The 708-nt window shown below is 43.4% G+C and overlaps 1 non-coding gene across 1 annotated transcript; it reads left to right on the top strand.

Annotated features, from left to right (window-relative positions):
- Nucleotides 1-239: 239 nt before the first annotated feature.
- Nucleotides 240-424, top strand: LOC136573987 (U2 spliceosomal RNA). The gene has a single exon (XR_010786178.1). It is a non-coding gene; the product is annotated as a U2 spliceosomal RNA (small nuclear RNA).
- The last annotated feature ends 284 nt before the right edge of the window (nt 425-708 follow it).

Genomic DNA, 708 nt, shown 5'->3' with positions numbered 1-708 from the left:
GTGTTGTGGGATGTAAGGAATGTGTATGTGTTCAAGAGGAAGGATGTAAGTGAGAGGGACAGCGTGCGAATGGTGTTGGGGAAATTATACTTTATTTATTTATGGGACAAAAGAAAGGATGGAGTCGATGCGGAAGGAATATGGAAGGTTAAAAAATGGATACAATTAGTTGATTTGTCATGATTTGTAATGTATTTATGTTGTATAATGTGATGGATTTATTATGTTGTGAATAAATAAAAACCTTTGGTTATAAAAAAAAAAAAAAAAATCTGTTCTTATCAGTTTAATATCTGATACGTCCCCTATCTGGGGACCATATATTAAATGGATTTTTAGAACAGGGAGCTGGAAAAAGAGCTTGCTCTGTCCACTCCGCGCATTGACCTGGTATTGCAGTACCTCCAGGACCGGTGCACCCCCTTTCCTACAGCAGTTTCCAAAAGCAGAAAAACAACACTGACGAGCAAGAGGTGCAGCGCAGCTGTGGCTGCTTCTGCTGCTAACAAACGAGCACTTTGATTGACACTCAGCCCGTCTGCTGCCGTGGAGCTCGCAACATTGTATCCACTGAGCAGCTGCGTCTGCCAGAGTGTGCACAGCACAGGTACAACTGGAAGCAAAACAACACACACCAGTTCATATGCCAGCCGCACTCTATAGTTCGTACCTACCGCTGCGCTGATAGCCAAGTTGGAAACATCGGGC

The sequence above is a fragment of the Eleutherodactylus coqui genome, chromosome 7 (assembly GCF_035609145.1).
Source record: "Eleutherodactylus coqui strain aEleCoq1 chromosome 7, aEleCoq1.hap1, whole genome shotgun sequence".
Lineage (NCBI taxonomy): Eukaryota > Metazoa > Chordata > Amphibia > Anura > Eleutherodactylidae > Eleutherodactylus > Eleutherodactylus coqui.
The sequence above is the reverse complement of the archived record's forward strand: the minus strand, read 5'-3'. Positions and strand labels throughout refer to the sequence as shown.